At 41.3% G+C, this 20,881-nt stretch overlaps 1 pseudogene; it reads left to right on the top strand.

The window, feature by feature from the left end:
• Window positions 1-9,994: 9,994 nt before the first annotated feature.
• On the top strand, window positions 9,995-10,856 carry LOC143540270 (secreted RxLR effector protein 161 pseudogene; annotated as a pseudogene).
• The last annotated feature ends 10,025 nt before the right edge of the window (window positions 10,857-20,881 follow it).

Below are 20,881 nucleotides of genomic sequence, written 5' to 3'. Positions count from 1 at the left end.
GGACGAGGTAGTCGCCGGTGCCGTAGGCACGGTTGAAGCCGCCGCGGTAGAGACCATCGGAGGTGAACTCACTGGGGGTGAACTCACAACCGTGGCCGACGCTGCGGAGGAGCCCGCAGAAACAATCACCACCGGCTCAGTGAAGGATGCAGTAAATATGGCACTGACAGCCGGCGGAGAGGACGTTACAGTTGGAACAGTTGCCTCAACGGGATGAGCAACTGAACCAATGCTGCAAACAAGCGCAGCTGCCTGGGTCATCGCCTCGGGTAGGTTGACCAAATCTACCGTCGTGGGTCCAGAACTGCTCCTTCCCGCATCACTTTGGAATGCGGTTACATCCACGCCTGCATGAAGACAAGATATTAAAACAATGGCGAAAAGAATTGCGGGTAAAATAAATAAAAAGTATTTACGAGTTTTCTTAATCTTGAAGGTTCTGACGGGCGGGGACGAACCCGATGGAACTGGCCTCTTCACGCCAGTCACCGTCGTAGAACTTGGTCGCGCAGAGGTGGCAGCTGTCTCAACCTCTGAGACAGTTGTCTCACCACCACCAGGGTTCCCCGCCGCCTCCTCACTTTCGGTCTCCGAGTCAGACCGGTTCCCCTGATCGGCAGTGGAGGCAACCTTCGCCTTTCCCTTCACGCCGGCAGCTTTCTTCTTCCTCACGAAGAAAGGACCGTCTGCGGATTCCTCATCAGAAGATGACAAAATTAGAGAAACTCCAGCAGAGGTTTGAGCATGAAGAGGGCGAGGGTTAATGAAACCCTTACCTGGCCGCGTGGCGCTCAGAATTTCGTGGCCTGGCGGGTAGACCTCCACAAACCGATCCGTCGTTTGCTCCAAGATGGGCAACTCGTTCTCGTCGAGAGCACGAGTACCCAACCTAGCGGGACCACCGCTCTCACGCGGTTGCAGAAGCGACTGCAAATTGTTCCCCTCTGAAAATAAACAGAAAAGCAGTTAGAAGAAAAACCCTAAATCAGCAAAAAGAGATGGAGCATACCATAGGGAATAGAATTCGAACCATATTCAATAACGATGGGAATCTGTGGCGCCTCTGCCCCAGCATCCTTCTATACCCGGCTCATCCCAAGCATCACCATCCCAGACTCCGCAAAGCGATAAACCGGAGTCTGGATTCGGGAGATCTTGGTAAACCATTCCGCCTCCTGGTAGTTGGAGGCGTGAAGGTTCGGGAGTGCTCTCCCGTTCTTGAATGTCATCGCTATGGGGACGACACGGGCAGAGATATAGAAGAACTCCCGCTTCCAAGACCGAAGACTGCGCTCGGTAGCACAGATCTTCAAACCCTTGATCCGAGTAATCAGGGTATACCAGCCCTGGATGCACCTCCAGGAGTAGAAGGTCATCAGGCGGTCGACGCGAGGCTCAACGCCCAGAATGTGGCACACCCATTCAAAGTGGCGAACCTTTGCGATCGCCATCGGGTGCACCTCCGTCAAATGTACACCGTGTTTCTCCAGAACACGGTACACAACCTTCGTCAATGGGAACCTGAGATTCCCATAGATGAAGAATGCAGCATACACCCCTATCTTGCCCTTGGGGGCATCGTACACCGTCTGGTGAGGCTCAGGAAACTCAGGCTCGAAAGGCTCGAGCATGAACTTCTTGACGATGTAGTGATACAGGTCGACGGAAAGAGCACAATGGCACTCGCCAGCTGTACTCTTATCGTCCTTGTCAGACGCTGACATCGGGTTCCCCGTGTACACGTCAGACTCCTCGGCAGTAGCCTCAGGATCATGAGTAGAAGACATCTTGGAGGTATGAACGATTTCAGGAGAATGCTCGACGGAAAAGTTAGAGTATTCGCCCGAAATCGCTTAGAAGAAGAAGTGAAACTGTGAGTTGAGATGCATCCTCTCCTCCCTTTATATACTCATCACAATGAATGCGATGAATTTAATGCGGAGGAGAGAGGAAAGCGCAGGTGCAATGAAACTATGACACGTGGAAAGAGCACGCTGGCAACAGCTGTTGACAGGACGCGTGCCGTAAACTTCGCGCCCACGCGCCCGAAAACTCGCGCCCACGCGCCTGAAAAAGCGTCTGGAATGACCATATACTGTCACGTCGCCATAACTTCATGCACGTCCTGAAACTGTCAGAAGAAACCGTCACACCACGCTGACGTCCCTTCAACAGTTAGACTGTTCTTATCCTTTCACCAACTCTTCGAATTTCAAAAAGATTCAAAAATAAGAGGGAATACACCCCCTTACCTTGGCAACCAAGTAACTATAAGACGGGTGCGGGTACAGTGTCAAGGCAAAACCCTTCACATACTTAGCACCCGCAGGGAATTGAAGCCAAGAATACCTTGGCAACCAAGTAACTATAAGACGGGTGCGGGTACAGTGTCAAGGCAAAACCCTTCACATACTTAGCACCCGCAGGGAATTGAAGCCAAGAATACCTTGGCAACCAACTATAAGACGGGTGCGGGTACAGTAAGGCAAAACCCTTCACATACTTAGCACCCGCAGGGAATTGAAGCCAAGAATACCTTGGAAGTAAAGTAACTATAAGACGAGTGCGGGTACAGTGTCAAGGCGGAACCCTTCACATACTTAGCATCGCAGGGAATTGAAACCAAGAAGGATCTTCTGGGCCATGCTTGTGGAAAGGGATATAACATCCCCGCATAGCGGGAATATTGAGAACTAGATTGTTTGATGCTCCAAGATGGAATTGGTTGTTTAAACATAATTGATCACTATGTCTAAAACTACCAAAACCTCGTGGAGAACCTATACAACTGAAACTCAACGCTCCTGACTTGCGAGGAGGTTACACACCTACCCGCATCATACCCAAAGATCAAGCAGAAAAGTGGGAAATTCTGCGTGACATTAGGAAACCCGCTGGAAGAATCCTCACGGAGAACCTTAAAACTAAACCCTTTTCGAAACCCCTTGCTTAAGTCCAAAAGTTCACCTCACTTATTAACAATTCATGAGAAGAACATTGGACTGGGGGGACTTGAAGAGGTAGGTCCCAGCAGAACCCAGTTGGACCCGCAAGACTCACCTTAAAGAGGGACGTCTGCGCAGTTGGACCCGCAAGACTCACCTTAAAGGGACGTCTGCGCAAAGACCAACTGGATCCGCAGGACCCACCATGCTCATAGAGATGACGTCCTTACGCGCAGTACGCAAGCTGTTCCCGCAGGAAAAGCCTCCCAATGGTGACGTACCCCGCCTGTTCCCGCAGCTGCGGATACTAGCCATCAGGGAAGGCTACCCGCACTAACAGCAAGGCTACACGCACAAGGCACTAACTCTCAAATAATTCAGTAATGTCACCTGAAGAAGGAATGAGCAAGCCGGGAATACTCCCGCCTAAATGAGCCAGTCCGTACGCTACTGGAGGATCTTTTGTACTATACCTGCCAAGGTATGGACAAAAGATCTGACCAAAGCAGCGACAGCTCACTGACAACAGTACGACGAGGAGCACGCTCCAGTACTTAATGTCACTATCAGCCGCTGCCTACTCACCAACCCCTGTCGTGGCACGTACATAGCCTGCAGTTGGTGGAAAAGGAATAGTACACAGCCGGCCATGTCACTATCAGCCGCTGCCTACCCACCAACCACCAGCATGGCACGTGCGTAGCCCACAGTTGGTAGAAAAGGAATATTATACAGCTGGCTGTACCTGCTTGGAAACCTACCTTCGGCTATAAATACTCCAACACCTTTTAATGGTATCATTATCTTATATCTCCATATGTTATCTGATATCTGCTCTAGCAATTTCTCTTAATATACACTTATATTCAAGAGCAATCTAGTCTGATTCTCACGCCGGAGGGTGGTCACAAAGAGGTACCCCCCCTTCTCAGTGACGAGCTCACGGTGTCTGTTTTGCAGGTCATCAGAAAAATAACCATCTTTGTCGGACCTAACCCTCGTGGGAAACATCTATTTAACCCCCAGATTAACCGTAATCTGCCCGGGGTCACCTAGTGTTTCTTCAACAGTTAATGGTATCGGTTCGTTATATCAATGAAAATATTTACACCCAAGTTTCCAACTCACCGGGCTTCTAGTTAATAATTAACTCTTTGTTTTAACCCTTGCAAGTTTTATATTCGTATGGACGTTCAAGCTTCTATGGGTTGTTGATATTTAACTAAGCACGTATTTCATGTAGAACAATAAGTATGTGACGGAGCCAAAATATTCATGTTCGGCTTATATCTATAAGTATTATTCGGTTTTACTTATTGTTCAAGCAAGTAAACACACCTAACTGGTTTTATTAGACTTATTGATATAAGGCTAAATATATATAAATCCCTTGTATATTTAATATAATATTTTATTAGTTTTCGTTCGGTTTTATTACAATTTGTATATTACTTTAGGTTCCAGGTTACAATCATGTCGAAAAGAGGGCGAAAATAAGCAAAATGGGAAAAGGCCCGTCGCCCGGCACTTTGGGCTCAATTTTCTAGAATTTTCTACAAATATTATGTCTATAGGCTAAGATTTCTAGAATCTTTTACAAGTATTAAATTTATGGGCTCAGATTTCCAGAATCTTCTACTAATTTTAAGTTTATGGGCCTTGAAAGTCTATATAAACACCCATAAACTTAACCCTAATCATAACTTGAATACCCCAGTCGGCCAGAACGAATTTGGGAGCTCAAGACAAGATATTTCCGAGGGTTTGAAGGCCACGAATCAGCCGGCTAAGTGCTTAATATTCAAGAACGAAGACTCCGGGTTTTATCGCCTTTAATCTTCCGTTCTTATTTATTTTCTCCATGATTTCGTTTTTCATTGTTTTGTTTACTTTAAGATGCTAGGCTAAACATTATAGACTGCCTAGGCTTATGATGAACCTATTTTGCCGTTGTGTTTTGATTTGGGATTTATTTATCGTTATGGTTTTTATGATTTAGTAAAATGTTTATTCATATTAAATTGATGCATATGGATATTTAGGATTGTTTGATTAATTGTTATTATTCCATAGTTGCCTTGATTATTGTTTGTCATTATGATAGGTTGCTATTAGGTCATCTACTTTGTGTTTTTGATTATTTTATGATTGATATTTATTAAGATCATAGGAATAATAATTATTAATTAATTAAAACTAAGTGTACTGCTAACCTAAATCTGTAAGGTGCTAGGTTATTGATAGATCCTTATTATTTGATCTTGCTAGATTTAGTTCTTCGTAAGGAGTCCGTCTAGGCTTGATTATTTAATTATTGTCTATTGAATCAATTAAATATTTAATCTGCCTTTGATTTCCGTGCTGTAAGGTAGGATTTAGTATAAAGGAAATAAGTCATATATAATTAGGTCACCATAAGGAAACTTGATTTTTAATACTGGTGTGCGTTAAAACTTATTAGAAACTCATAGGTGTCTCTTGAGAAGGGTCAGGGGTCCTACTCGGGTTTTCTCTTAAGTGTCTATTTTACGATCCCAGTCCATAACTTAATATTTTCCCGGTTAATTCATAACTGAAATTTAGGGGATTCTAGCCTAGGTAGTTATCTCATCATCATCTTATTTACCCAAACTTGTGTTTTCGTTTATTTTACTTGTTTTCCTTAATTAGTTTTAATTTAGTATTTTAAACAAAACCCCCCTTTTTAATAAACAAATAGTCGTGTCAGTATTAGTTGAGTCTAATTAGCTACTTTATGTAATTTAAAGAGTCTCGTGGGTTCGATATCCGGACTTACTTAGCTGTACTAGAGTCGACCGGTTCACTTGCCAGTTAGTAGTTTTAGTTAAGTTAAGAGTCCAGAATTTATTACTTAGTATCTAGATTAGCGTGTTTTTATATAACTACTTTTAGCACATCACTTATTAAATATTCTATTTTTTGAAATAATTTATTATCCAAATTAACCATACTAGTCAATTATCCGGACTAACCAAGCAAACCAAATAGTCCAATAGATCAAATATTTGGTTTATATTGGTTAGCTATTCCAACAAATGTATGTTTATAAGATGTCAGTTGATATCATTAAATTAGGGGCTGTTTGGTTGTCTCTTAACAGCCATTAAGAGGCTACCTCTTAATGGCTCATAACCTCTTAATGGTTAAGAGGTAGTCTCTTAACCATTTAGACTTAACGCTACCTCTTAACCATTAAGAGATTATGAGCCATTAAGAGGTAGCCTCTTAATGACTGTTAAGATACTACCAAACAGCCTCTTAGTTGGTTTATTTTAAAAAGAGCTCAATCGGATGAGTAATCATCAGGTTAATTAGACTATAAGTGATACAATTATTAATGTGTGTTTATACGTCACTCGCGCTTGGTTAGATATGTTGATCAAACCCGAGCCGTTCGCCATCCTCCTCATCATATACCCCCACTATGCCCGCCATTGTGAATCACCGTCATAATTCCATGATCAACGGAGGTCATGGGAATTTGCAGGACTTGTTGTTCATTTTCAGGGACACGTGTGCACCGCCGCTGCCGGAGTTATGGCAGCGGCTCCTGGAGCATCCAGTCACCGGAGTGTTGGAAGTTTTAGTTGTTTCTAGAAGGTTAAAGTTTGCATGGAATAACAAGAATAAGTCAAGCATACACGTGGGTTTTTCTTGGTCGTCCTTTATTTTAGTTTAAAGTTAGTTTCCGGTTTTATTTCCTAGTCTAGCTCCTTTCTAGTTTGTAACGTGTCTTTTAGTTTTGTTTGTGTATTTCATAGTCTTTTTGGCTCAATAATGAATCAAGTATTTGACTAGTATATTGCATACCATTGATATAATTTATCAATTGGTATCAGAGTAAAACTCAAATCTTCATTTATTGAGAAGACGATCGATGGCAACAAGTGAAGATCACATGAAAGTTCCGGTGTTCGATGGTCACTACGAACACTGGAGTGAAATGATGGAGAATTTGCTGCGAGCAAAACAGTTGTGGAAGCTCATCGATCCAGGAATTAAAGAACCAACCGTTGGCATTGCCGTGAGTGATGCACAAAGGAAGAAGTTAGAAGAATTAAGATTGGCTGATCTGCAGGTGAAACACTATCTCTATCAAGTGATTGATAGAGTGGCGTTTGAGCAGATTCTTGACAGAACTTCATCAAAAGCGATTTGAGTATCGATGAAGAAAAGATTTGCAGGTAACGAACGGATCAAGAGATCGATGTTGCAAAAGTTAAGAAGAGATTTCGAAGTCCTCAAAATGAAGAATGGTGAAACTATACCGGAGTACTTTGGTAGAGTTTTGACCATTTCTAATCAAATGAGAAGTGATGGTGAAGAAATGTCGGATACGAAAATTGTTGAGAAGATTCTCAGAACTCTATCCGAGAAATACATGTATATTGTCGTTTCTATTGAAGAGTCAAAGGATATAGAGGACATGACCATCGAAGAGCTGTAGAGTTCTCTTGTTGTGCATGAGTAAAAGTTTAAGAAAAATGAGAAAGAAGATGAGCATGCACTTAAGGTTGATGAACATGAAGGATCCAGTGGTGGACGTGATCGAGGAAGAGGAAGATTTGGTTCATGAGGAAGAGGACGAGGCCGTGGTCGGTCTTCGGTGAATAAAGAAACTATTGAGTGCTACCGATGTCATAAACTTGGACATTTTTCGTATGAATGTCCGGGTGAAAAAGAAGCTAACTATGCGGGGATTGATGAGAATGAGGAGGTCATGCTTGTGGGTGAATCTGAAGTTGAGGAGCACGTTTTGATGGCCTTAACTGATGTCGATACAAAGGTCCCTCTTTGGTTCTTGGACTCTGGTTGTTCCAACCATATGTGCGGGATCAAGGAGAAGTTTATGACCTTCGACCAGAGATTCACAACCAACGTGAGACTTGGAAATAATACCCGCATGACAGTGGGAGGAAAAGGAAATGTGAAGCTTAAAATTGAAAGTACCACTTTTGTTATCCAAGATGTGTATTATGTTGAGGAATTGAAAAATTGTTTGCTTAGTGTTGGTCAATTGCAACAGAGAGGGCTCTCTTTTTTGTTTCAATCCAACACATGCAAAGTTTACCAAGGATAAAGGAGTTTATTGTTCACTAGTAGGATGAGTGCCAATAGGATGTTTCCTATATATGAAGATATCGATGGAAGTGGGTCCATTGATCAAATACTTGAAAGGTGCAATTACACAAGTGATGAAAGTATGGGCAAGTTATGGCATGAAAGGTTGGGTCACATCAGTAAGACTAGCATGTGCACCCTACAACAAAAAGGAATGGAAAGTGGGCTGCCAAGTTTTGATGTTGACAAGGCAATGTGTAGAGATTGTCTAGTTGGAATGCAAACAAAAGATGATATTCCAAGGAAGGCAAGGTGGCGTGCAGAAGACATATTAAAAATGGTGCATTCTGACATTTGTGGTCCCATTTCTCCTCACTCACATTCAGGTAAAAAAATTATATGTTGAGCTTTATTGATGACTATAGTAGGAAAGCTTGGGTGTATCTTTTAAGTGAAAAATCTCAAGCCTTAGAATTTTTCAAAGAATTCAAGGCTAAGGTTGAGAAGGAAACGGGAAGGGTGATTAAAGGTTTGAGAACGGACAGAGGTGGTGAGTACTTGTCTCTTGAGTTTACCAAGTTTTGCAAAGACAACGGTATTAAGAGGCAGCTCACAACCAGGTACACGCCACAGCAGAACGGAGTGGCCGAAAGAAAAAACCGAACCATTATTGGTATGATAATAACACTTATGTCTTCAAAACATATGCCGAAAATGTTTTGGGCGGAAGCGGCCGTTTGGAGCTTCTATGTGTTGAACAAATGCCCAAGTAAAGCTTTCTCATGTCACACCGGATGAAGCATGGTATGGGAAGAGACCTACGGTTGAACACTTGAGAGTGTGGGGATGTTTGGGCCATGTCCATGTTCCTAAAGAAAGAAGAGTGAAGCTAGATGATAGAAGTATGGTATGCATTTTGACTGGTGTTAGTGAAGAATCAAAAGGGTATCGGTTGGTTGATCCGACTACTATGAAGGTTATCGTTAGCAATGATGTTGTGTTTGAAGAACACAAAGAATGGGATTGGAATGGAGCCGAAGAAAGGGTCGAAATAAGTTGGGGAGATTATGTTTATAATCCGGATGAAGAGGTGAATGAAAGTGATGATGAAGAACCTCATTAGGTTGAGGAGGGTTCTAATAATATTGGTAGTTCAAGTGAAGTCACTATGAGAGAATCAAGAGAAAGAAGGCCTCCAAAATACCTAAATGATTATGTCGTTGGAAGTGATCTTGAGTCCGATGATGAAGAAGATGAGATTAATGTAATGGATGTGGTTGACCAAGATCTGATCTCCTTTGAAGAAGCGGCTAGGATGGATGAGTGGAAGAAAGCTATGGATGTAGAAATTGAGGCGATTGAAAAGAATGAAACATGGCATCTCGTTGATCTTCCAAAGGATGCCAAGTGTATTGGAGTTAAGTGGGTATATAAGACCAAGTTAAATGAGAAAGGTGAAGTTGAAAAATATAAAGTGAGGTTGGTAGCTAGAGGTTACGGTCAAGAGTATGGCGTTGATTACTTGGAAGTGTTTGCTCTGGTACTAGGATGGATACCAAAAGGTTAATGGTTGCCATTGCAGCTCAAAGAGATTGGAAGCTATTCCAAATGGACGTTAAGTCGACTTTTTTACATGGAAAGCTTGAAGAAAACGTATATGTTCAACAACCTCTTGGGTATGTGAAGAAAGGAAGTGAGAATAAAGTTTATTACCTAGCCAAGGCTTCATACGGGTTGAAACAAACTCCTAGAGCTTGGTTCAAAAGAATTGATGGCTACTTTATAAACCAAGGCTTTGAGAAGAGTAAGGCCAAAAACACACTGTTGATAAAACGGGGGCAAAATGGTAAAGTTTTGTTTGTGAATATATATGTTGATGACCTTATATTCACAGGCAATGATTGTGAGATGATGGAAGGCTTTCGATGTTCAATGAAGAAGGAGTTCGAAATGACGGACTTAGGAAAATGAGGTTTTTCTTAGGCATCGAGGTGATGCAAACAGAAGCCGGTGTTCACTTGTCTCAACGAACCTATGCAGCTAAAATGCTAAGTCGTTTCGACATGTTGGAATGTAATGCGGTGAAGAATCCTATTGTTCCAGGTACAAAATTGAAAAATGATGATGGTGAGAAGGTTGATGTTACTCTATTTAAGCAAATGGTTGGTAGTTTGATGTACATTACAAATACCCGACCTGATCTGCAGTATGTGATAAGTTTGATCAATCGTTTTATGTCTAATCCGATGGTGGAACATTATGAAGCAGCAAAGCGGGTCACGAGGTATATCCAAGGAACAATAGATTTTGGTGTTTGGTATAAAAGAGGTGGAAAGGGAGAAGTAAAAGTGTTTGTGGATAGCGACTATGCAGGAGACTACAATGATCGGAAATGTACTTCGGGGCACTTAGTTTTGTGGGATGGTGCTGCAGTTACTTGGTCATTAAAGAAGCAAAGTGTTGTGGCTCTTTCATCTACCGAAGCTGAGTACGTGGCTGTAGCAGCATGTGCTTGTCAAGTGATTTGGGTTCATGACATACTAAAAGAGTTCGGGATAATAATGAATGAGGCAACAGAGATTTTGTGTGATAATACTTCGGCTATAAAGTTATCTAAAAAATCTTGTATTCCATGGATAGTGTAAGCATATCAGTGTAAGGTATCATTTTCTTAGAGATATGGTCAATGATGGAATTATAAGGTTGGAGTTTTATGGAACTAAAGAACAATTAGCTGATATCCTAACAAAACCGCTGCATAGAGATGTGTTTGTGAAGATCAGAGAACAGTTGGGAGTGTGTTCTCTCAAGGGCAAACGACATGAATGATGTCTAGTTTGAGGAAGGGTTTGTTGGAAGTTTTAGTTGTTTCTAGAAGGTTAAAGTTTGCATGGAGTAACAAGAATAAGTCAAGCATGCACGTGGGTTTTGCTTGGTCCTCCTTTATTTTAGTTCAAAGTTTGTTTCCGATTTTATTTCCTAGTCTAGCTCCTTTTTGGTTTGTAATGTCTCTTTCAGTTTTGTTTGTGTATTTAATAGTCTTTTTGGCTTAGTAATGAATCAAGCATTTGACTAGTATCTTGCATACCATTGATATAATTTATCACGGAGTCAACACCAATACCATCGCCTTTACTGTTACGTAGTGGATTCGAAAGTAGGAAGTGGTCTCACCGGAAACCGTCTCTTGGCTGGAAGTGGTGTGATCACCTCGCACTCATTGTATCTGGTCATATCAGGCCCACCGCCGTTGTTGTTTTCCACCATTGGTCTGAACACAGGACTTTGTTACAGGTCATCTGGCGGTTACCAGAAATGCGGGTTACTCGCTGAACCCTAAGTAGACACTGCCGTCGCCGCCTTCTGGTTCTGCTCTATCTCTGTCGTGTACCGCCATTATCTTCGTCTACTAATGCTTCTTGGGAATATGGCGATAGCAAGCTTCCTCTCATGTTGCCAGAAAACGCTACAGTCGTCTTGAGGTCTTTGATGCTCTTCTCAACTTTCAATGCTATAGTTTGGATTAGAGATGTTGCTAAGTTTAGGATGATGGGTTAATGAATGCCTCTATAGGCTAAGTATAAAATGAAAACCCATTTGAGTTGTGAAAACTTTAGAAACACATTCTCAACCACATGTTTTTAATTAATGTTTAAATTTTGTGGTCCACAATTAAAGTGAATAAAAAATGTAAATATAAATATAACTTTTTCTCTCTCCTGAAAACATATATAAAAATTAGTAAAAAATGTTAAAAAATAGCAAAACATTTTTTTTTGATGTTTCGATATTTTGTATTAAATGTTACAACATATATTACATGTAACAAAAAAAAACCGATGTTACATAGGGTTTTCGCGGGTTTTCACAACTCAAATGGGTTTTCATTTTAACCTTACCCTGACGAGTATACAATTTGTAGTTGTTTCATGTTTGTGAGATAAAGAATGGGGAGACCGAAATATAGGGAGGAATGTAGGAACGAGATTGAGATAGATTTTGTGAATTGGGAATGTAAACTTGCATGAAATTTGAATGGTGAAGATACGATACGACAGAACAGATAAAGATATGCCAAAATCTTGTCAAGTTCCAAGATATCTTTAAGATTAACCAATGGAAAAATAAAATAAGTAAATGTTGTGTGATGGGTACATGCGGTTAGACAAGAGAAATTACAACAATGATTTGATAAATCTCTAATATTGTAATTCAAAATTTTATTATAAGAGGGGAGTTCAGGGAAGAGGTGAGTGTGGGATGCGGTGTACGAAACCGCTCAATTGTTTAACGCTTTGCTCTCGAGTTAGTGGTTTATATAATCTTTTTCGTTATAATATTAATAAGGGCTAGGTTCAAATAAGAAGTTTGATTTCTTTAATAAGAATAGGAAGGAGGGTATTTTGATCCACCTTCAATTAATTTTACAAAACCCAAATAACATACTTCTGCCTCAACTTCGGCCAATCAATTTATCCACTTAACATTTATACAAAACAATTATCCGATCCATCTTCAACAGCATTCGCTCCATCATCCTCCGCCGCTGCTCCATCGCCCACAGCCAACATCTCTCGTCGTCGCCGGAGAATTTCATCAGATCTGGATGTCAAAAACCTAATCCACGATTTCCGTCAAATTTCCGGTTGAAACGGTTACTGTCATTCCGATCAATCATCATCGGTTTCATCGATTCATGATATCCCAATACATTTTGTCGACGAGATAGCATGTGTTCGCGGAACTCATCGGAAATTTACTCAACGCCGTGGTTCAGGATCTTCAGCTGCATTTTTATTAGGATTGCGTTTTTGGTTAAGGTGTTTTAAGGATATATTGTATTTTTGTCGAGTTGCAAATGAACTGAGATTTTTGTCAGGGTGTGAAATCACATCAAAGCATGAATTGTGACTTTAAGTTGCGTTTTTGCAAATGCATCGTTTATTGTGTTTTTGAATTGTGGTTGTGGTGGTGAATGGTAGTGTGCCTAGACGGAGACGAGAGGTTGGTGAAGGACAATTGCATTTTTCATCATTTGAAAAATAATATAAAAAACACAATGAAAAAAATATATATATTAAAAACGCAATAAAAAAACATTATTAAAAACACAATGAAAAAAAACACAACTAAGTCACAATGATAAAAGCACAATCAAAAAACACAATGAAATAACTTTGTTAAAACACAATTAAGTAACACATTTGTAAAAATCACAATTGTAAAACACGATAAAAAAACCACTATGTTAAACATAATTTACAAAAACACAAGAAACAAAAACACAATACATATAACACAATGTATAGAAAACCCACTAATTTCTTTTTTATTTTTTTACAACAATATGGTACTCATATTAAAGATAAAAAAAACGCTCGTTATTACGGTGATTTTATTTTTTTTTAAATTGAAGTATATAAAAGTTATGAACGATTTAAAATGATGGAGGAATTGACATGTGCCTTGCATATGGAGAGATAAAATCAACAATTATATGTAATTCCTTTTATACCCTTTCTCTAATTTTACACTTAATTTTTCACCAAACTAATCTCAACCCTTTAAATTCAAAATTAACGGTCTAGATTACTTCTTATCCTTCCTACAAAGATCATACTTCTTATTTTAACTTGACCCATATTAATAATATACATAAGCATGATCAACCAAAGTTAAGTATTCATGTAATATTTTAGCCATACTAATAATAATATCATAGTTTTAGACCGCGTGCGCAAGCTGACGCGTTAAATCTAGACACCTCATCTTCGAGTTTTATAATTTACTACCATCGTTTAAATTATTATTTAGTAACAACTATTATTCGATAATAAATAATTATATGTTCATATATTTTATTTATATATTCAGTTCATGTCAAGAGCCGGTATATTTGTACCTTCGATACAAACAAACTAGTGGATTTTACGCCTATATGCATGTAACTACAGTTACTATACTTCATATAATGATCAAGTAGTAAGTATATCACATAATCAATTTTAAGTGCTTACATCGCGTTCTTAATCTCACATAACACCGGGTGTTATTAATATTCCCACTAACAACTGATATTTCTTCAAGACAAATAATAATGGCACTTGTCATAATTTTAGTTTTCATAAGTGCTCATAACTAATACTGTCACAAATGTCGCGTATACTTACTGGCTCGTTAATCTTTAATGTTGTATATAGATAACCACGAAAATATACTTTATTTAACTATTGATATTAGTCAATATTATATTTCATTCGCTATTTAGTCATCTTCTTGTCTCGCGCTATTACTCCACATTGCCATATTAAAAATGTTATATTGACGTTTCACACACAGTATGTGTTTATTTTACTTTAAGAATGAATTATAGCAATTGCTTTAACTTATTAAAATAATCCTCATGATTTATTTATTTCTATTAGTGAACTTTTATTGCCTCGAAAGTTAATACAAGCTGAAGCACTTAAAAAATTTCAGGCCCTAAAATCAGGGTTGTTACATCAACCAATAAGTTTTCTCTCTCTCTCTACACACACACACACATATATATATATATATATATATATATATATAGTAAGGGGGTGGGATCATGAGAAAACTCCTTTTAAAGAGAAAACTAGAGAACTCCACAAAAATCATTGATTTTACTAGATCAATGTAACACCCCGACCGATGGCGGATTATACATCGGGGCGCTACGAATTGTTTCATTACTCGTGACACTATTTGGGTGTCAATATTTAATAAATACATTTCATTGCGCATGCGCATAACACACCATAAAGTAACATAAATCACATATCATAACTCAAAATATTCAAATACATAAATTTGTCTTGTTATATTTTAGACTAGGTCCAAAGTAAAAGAAAACATCCTACGTGTCCTCGAGTTTCCAAAAGCAGCTACAGCAAACCTGAACATGTGTTAAAATAAAACGTCAACACTTGCGTGTCGGTGAGAAATCAAGTTTAATAGATATAAATAGATAATAACAAAGCACTGCGCGCAACATGTGTATAACTGGTGTTCAACATAGTGTGTAAACAGATTGTGATCAAGCCTAAATAGATCATAGCTCATAGTTCATAGCGTGCTCCAAATCGAGCAAAAACAAATAATCATTCGTGTATGTGCAAAGAAACCAAGAAAAAATCGTAACGATAGGTCTCCCGTGTTTATCTAATGGATCCATGAAGACTTCGGAATAGGCCGATCAAAGCGGTTAATGATCAACACATACAAATATACAACACTAGTAAACGTCCATAACACATGGGTTTTGCGCACATAATTTCATAAACAAGTTTAAGACTCAAGTTGTACGAACACATGAACATCCCAAAACGTTAAAAATAAAAGGGGATTAGGTACGAGATTACTCACTTGTAAAAGGTGCGTTGAAAGATAATGCAAGAACCAACTTTTAAACAAGCGAAAGTTAACCTATAAATAAGAGGTTATTGGTTTAACGATTGGTTTTTATGTCTTGAATATATGTAAGTCACTTAAACAAATTATTAAAGAAAATTATATATTATTTATTTACCGGGATTTCTGGGCAGAAAAGAAGAGAAGACGGATAGCAAATCGCTGAGGATCTTCGGCTGAGAGTAAGGGAGAAAGATTTTGGGGAGTGTTTAAGTGTTTAATTATCCAAGAAATTAGTTTTATTTATAGGGAAACCCAAGGGAACACATCCCTTGAATTGGGGAAAAAAGATCTTATCAAATCAAAGCAAAAGATATCAAAAGCAAAAGATATGGTGGCAGCTGCAGGGGATGGGAAAGGCTGACAGGTTACTGTTCATTGCATGGGAGGGGTCAGTCAAAGAACTGTACAAGACATGGAAAAGAAGATTTTAAAAGATTATGCCAGTTACTTTTTCTGACAACCAAGAGGGTTGGTAAGCAAGCTGCGCCGAAAGTGACATTTCGGACAGATGTCAGATCTGGCCTACTGTGCCCATACCTTGGCAGGTATAGCACAGAAGATAAGATATTTCAAAAGCATACAGGCTGGCTTAAACTGGAGAAAAGACTTAAGTGTCTAGCGCGAGAAGGCAGACAGAACAATCCTTAGCGCGCCGCAGGAAGAACTAAAATCCTTAGCGCGCCGCGGGAAGAACTACAATCCTTTGCGCGCCGCGGGAAGAACTACAATCCTTAGCGCGCCACGGGAAGAACTAAAATCCTTAGCGCGCCGCGGGAAGAACTAAAATCCTTAGCGCGCCGCGGGAACAGTTCGCCTCGCGAATCGCAGGAACAGCTGGTCTTCACGCAGGCTTCCTTGTAAGGAGTCTGGCGCGTGGAGCTGCGCAGACATCCTTAGGCGGGAAGAACCAAAGGACGAGCAAAGAGTAAGAGAAAAAGGGGTTCAAGGCTTAAGGGTTAAGCAGAGGGGCGGGACGGCGACAAGAGAGAAAAAGGGGCGGGACGGCGGAAAGGAATTATTATTATTATTAGTAATATATATATATATATTTGATAAATTTAAAAAGATTAATATCAAATTTTAAATCTTAAAATCGGATCCGAAAACGGGTACCTGGGTCGGGTCGGATTTGGGCAGTTGTCACAGTCTCCCCTACTTTAAGAAATTTCGTCCCGAAATTTATCTCGAAGTAGGATGCGCAGAGAAAAGGTGCGGGTATTTGATCTTCATTTGATCTTCCCTTTCCCAAGTGAACTCGGCTCCGCGCTTGGACTCCCAGCGAACTTTGACAATAGGGATGCGACTGCGCTTGGTTTGCTTTACCTCGCGATCCATAATCTCAACAGGCTTCTCAACGAAATGCATAGACTCATCAACTTGAACTTCATCAAGTGGTATGTGGAGGTTCTCGTCAGCTAAACATTTCTTGAGATTGGATACATGGAACGTTGGATGCACATTGCTGAGCGCGAGCGGTAGGTCCAGTTTGTAGGCAACCTTTCCCACTCTCGCAAGAATCTTGAACGGACCAACATAACGAGGTGCAAGCTTACCTTTCTTCCCAAAGCGGACAACACCCTTCCAGGGCGACACTTTGAGGAGAACAAGATCACCAACTAGAAATTCGAGAGGCTTCCGCCTGCGATCTGCGTAACTCTTCTGTCGGCTTCTGGCAGTCAGCAGATGATCACGGACCTTGGCGATTTTATCGGTTGTCTCTTGAATTAGTTCGGGTCCTGTGATTTGAACTTCACCCACTTCGTTCCAACAAATCGGTGAGCGGCACTTTCGACCGTAAAGTGCTTCAAATGGGGCCATACCGATGCTGGAATGATAGCTGTTATTATAAGAGAACTCGATCAGAGGTAGGTGTGAATCCCAATTACCTCCAAAATCAAGAACACAAGATCGAAGCATATCCTCAAGGGTTTGGATGGTTCGCTCAGACTGTCCGTCAGTCTGAGGGTGATATGCAGTACTTATGTCCAAACGAGTTCCTAACGCAGATTGGAGAGATTTCCAAAAGCGAGATATAAAACGGCCATCGCGATCGGATATGATGCTCAAGGGAGTACCATGACGGCAGACAATTTCTTTGACATATAGATGCGCAAGTTGTTCAACACGGTAGGTTTCACGAATGGGCAGAAAGTGGGCAGACTTGGTCAATCGATCCACTATTACCCAAATGCTATCATGTTTGCTTGCGGTCGAGGGTAACTTGGTGATAAAGTCCATTGCTATACTTTCCCATTTCCACGTAGGAATTTCTGGTTGTTCGAGCAAACCAGATGGGCGTTGATGTTCAGCTTTTACCTTAGAACAAGTTAGGCATTTAGCTACGAACACAGCAATATCCTTTTTCATACCGGGCCACCAATAAGTAAGGCGCAAATCTTTGTACATTTTCTCAGCGCCAGGATGAATGGAATATCGAGTTTTGTGCGCTTCACTCAGAATGTCAGCGCGAAGAACCTCATCATTGGGAATCCAGATGCGATTGAGATAACAGAGAGTTCCATTCAGGTTAGGGACTAGATGCGCTTCTGCACCACACGATAACTCGGCGCGTAGGTTGCCTTTGCTGATCGATGCGCACTGCACGTCGCGAATGCGCGATTCAAGATTGCTTTGGATCGGCGCGAAGTGAAGCTGCGTGCGCGGCAAAATACAGTTGAGTTGACTGGGTTTGCGGCTGAGCGCATCGGCTACCACATTAGCCTTTCCAGGGTGATATCGGATCTCTCAATCGTAATCGCTGATGAGTTCGTTCCATCGGCGTTGTCTCATGTTAAGTTCCTTTTGATCAAAAATGTGCTGAAGGCTTTTATGGTCGGTGTAAATGATGCACTTAGTACCATAGAGGTAGTGTTTCCAGATTTTTAGGGCAAATACAACTGCGCCAAGTTCGAGGTCGTGAGTCGTATAATTCTTTTCATGAATTTTGAGTTGCCTTGACGCGTAAGCGATAACCTTGCCTCGTTGCATAAGTACACAACCGAGACCTTGGTTGGAGGCATCACAATAAACGACAAAGTCGTCAGTACCCTCTGGTAACGTTAGAACAGGAGCTTCGCACAACTTTCGCTTGAGCGTTTGAAAGGCTTCTTCTTGCTTCGAGCCCCAAATATACGGTTTGCCTTTGTGCGTTAATGCTGTTAAAGGCAAGGCGATTTTTGAGAAGTTCGAAATGAATCGCCGGTAGTAACCAGCTAAGCCCAAAAAGGAACGGATTTCGGTAGGAGTGGTTGGTGCAATCCAGTTCTTGATTGCTTCAATTTTGGATGGGTCGACATGAATACCCATCTTGTTTACAACATGACCAAGAAACTGTACTTCGTCAGACCAAAACTCACACTTGGAGAGTTTGGCATAGAGTTGTTCGGTTCGAAGCTTTTGCAACACCAACAGAAGATGTTGTTCATGCTCGGCCTTGGTTTTGGAATATACCAGAACGTCATCGATAAACACGATCACGAATTGGTCCAAGAAAGGCCTACACACCCGGTTCATTAGATCCATGAAGACAGCGGGTGCGTTGGTTAAACCGAAGGGCATGACCAAGAATTCAAAATGACCGTAGCGGGTTCGAAAGGCAGTTTTGGGAATATCTTCTTCGCGGATACGCAACTGGTGATAGCCAGAACGGAGATCGATTTTGGAAAAACAAGAGGCACCTTGGAGTTGGTCAAAGAGGTCGTCAATACGCGGTAAGGGGTACCGGTTCTTAATGGTGAGCTTGTTCAGCTCGCGGTAATCGATACACATGCGAAACGAACCGTCTTTCTTTTTAACGAACAAAACCGGAGCACCCCACGGCGAAGAGCTAGGGCGAATGAATCCTTTAACGGTCAACTCTTGAAGTTGACTTGCTAATTCTTGCATTTCAGCGGGTGCAAGTCGATAAGGAGATTTGGCTACGGGGGATGCACCAGGAACAAGATCAACACGAAACTCGACTTCCCGAGCGGGAGGTAAACCAGAAAGATCTTCGGGAAAGACCTCAGGAAAGTCACGCACGATGGGGATTTCATGAAGTTTCTTCTTTCCTTCATCGGGTTTGACCACATGAGCTAAGAACGCGACACATTTCTTTCGTAAAAGTCTTCGGGCTTCAGTGCATGACATAAGTTTAAGACCGTTAGATGGTTTCTCGCCATAGATAAGAAGATCTTGACCATTTTCCAGAGGAAAGCGAATCAATTTCTTGGCGCAGATTACTTCGGCGCGATTTTGCGAGAGCCAGTCCATACCAATAATAACATCAAAACTTCCAAGAGGCATGGGAATGAGGTCGATTAGAAAATCGTGTTCATTAAGGTTAAGCGTGCAATCTTTGATCACGGAGTTTATTATAATTGTTTCACCGTTAGCCATTTCAACTGTAAGGTTTCCGTTTAAGTTTATTCGCGGTCGCGCAAGTTTTTGTTCAAATGCGCGAGAAATAAAACTCCTATCGGCGCCAGTATCAAAAAGTATAGATGCATATTGTCCGTTAAGTAAAAATGTACCATTAACCACGTCATTATTCGCTTGCGCTTGGTGCGCGGTTATATTAAAAGCTCGTCCGCGCGCCGCTTGGTTTGAAATTTGGTTAACCGGATTAGCTTGCATAATTTGTACTTGCAGTCTCGGGCACGCGTTCCGGAAATGACTGGGGTCACCGCAGTTATAGCACGACCTGGGTCATGGATTATGGTATGTTGATTGTGGGTTTTGCGGGTAGGTTGGTGGTGTTTGCGCGATTGGGTTGGCGGGAAGGACTCTACAGTACTCAGCAGTGTGACCTATACGGCCACATCGGTTGCATTGTCGACACGGGGCTTGAGTTGGGTGATGAAGTTTACAGGTTGGGCAAAAGGGTTGGTTTCCTGTGTAAGGTTTCTTAGTTGACGGGGCAGGGAGCGCTGAATTGGTTAAGGCATAGTTATGGACTACAGGGGGTGTTGGGTAGGTTGACAGTGGGTTAGGAGCGTGTACTGGAGGTTGGTAGGCGGGTTGCTGGACAATGAGCGGGTTGGTAAGCGCGTAGGCTTGATGATTGGGTTTGTGCCTGCGTTTGAGGTTGTTACGGTTTGAGGGTTCTGGCTTGGTTTCTGTTGGTTCTGGGACAGTCTTGGTGAGTTTGGTCTTCTCGGCTCCCCGCAGGAACAGGGTTCCTGCCCTGATATGGTTGTCGCTGAGCACAGCGGCCAACTCGATGGCGTCAGGGAGGGTTACTGGGTTCCTGGCCCATACAGAATCTTGAATTTCCATGGGGAGACCCCCAAGAAACTTTTCGATGGCGCGGCGGGAAGGGGTAACTAGGTGCGGGACAAGCAAACTTAGTTCGTGAAAGCACGTAGCGTACTCGCGCGCTTCGCCACTGTACTGTTTCAAGTTCCAAAATTCCTCCTCAAGACGCTTTACTTCGTTGG

This window comes from Bidens hawaiensis, unplaced genomic scaffold (genome assembly GCF_021521415.1).
Source record: "Bidens hawaiensis isolate Kalapana, Puna unplaced genomic scaffold, B.hawaiensis_p1.1 tig00012186_1, whole genome shotgun sequence".
NCBI classification, from domain to species: Eukaryota; Viridiplantae; Streptophyta; class Magnoliopsida; order Asterales; family Asteraceae; genus Bidens; species Bidens hawaiensis.
Note: the sequence above shows the minus strand (reverse complement) of the source record. Positions and strands in the feature narration are given on the sequence as shown.